Here is a 900-nt window from a genome sequence, read left to right as displayed (position 1 = left end):
ACGAATCGCTTGTACCGCGGCTCTGATTTAATTCCCAATTAGCTGATGATCCTACGCCAGTGTGCGCGTGCGATTAAATTCTTGGAAACTGCTGTCCATAAATCCGACCTACGACGCAGTTTACGGCATGTTTTCTTATACAGCATATATATTTTCTCGAACATATTTCTGTGATAAACACAGTGAGCGTTTTTAAGAAGAAGAATCAAATCCTAGCAAGTTGAACATGATAAATTTCCGATTACAATTTACGCGCATAGAGATTTTATTGTAGACATATATTTTTAAATTTACTTTTTATAACATTATTCAAAATTATAGCTTGCGTTACCGACAGATGTGAGATGTCGATAATCTTAACGAGAGGTCGCCAGAGATAAACGTGAAGCTTGTTAATTTGTTAATTACACTAATGTCCATTTCGGTCGGTGTAGATTATTTCTAATTCTTAGAATTAGATTAGATTTTACTAATTCCTAAGAATTAGAAAAAAATAAAAAGTAAGTTAAATAAACATAGACATAAATACGGCGACATAAATACGATTCAAATACATATAAAAACAATAAAAAATATACAAAATTACAAATTATTTAAACGTAACTATAATATTAAGTTATTCCATATGACGGTAATGTTTTGCAATATTATTTCCTCAATATAATAGATATCAAATAGGACCATTAGCTCAGTTGGTCAGAGCGTCGCACTGTTATTATATTGCGAAAGTCGCGGGTTCAATCCCCTCATGGTCCATGCTATTTCTTTTTGGCGAAATGTTTAAGAAGGATAAGTGTTATTTTTTTTGCAAGTGAAATACACTTCACTTGCAAAAATATATAAAATATGCATTATATAAATATATAACGCATATTTTATATCCTTCTTAAACATTTCACC

General features: G+C 31.0%; 1 non-coding gene across 1 annotated transcript; it reads left to right on the top strand.

Moving 5' to 3' along the window:
* The first annotated feature begins 677 nt into the window (after nt 1-677).
* Nucleotides 678-756, top strand: Trnan-guu. The gene is given in 2 exon segments: nt 678-715; nt 721-756. It is a non-coding gene; the product is annotated as a tRNA-Asn (tRNA).
* Nucleotides 757-900: the final 144 nt, after the last annotated feature.

Source organism: Temnothorax curvispinosus, unplaced genomic scaffold (assembly GCF_003070985.1).
Source record: "Temnothorax curvispinosus isolate PA1 unplaced genomic scaffold, ASM307098v1 QBEX01005268.1, whole genome shotgun sequence".
Lineage (NCBI taxonomy): Eukaryota > Metazoa > Arthropoda > Insecta > Hymenoptera > Formicidae > Temnothorax > Temnothorax curvispinosus.
This window is presented reverse-complemented; position numbering and strand designations above follow the sequence as displayed.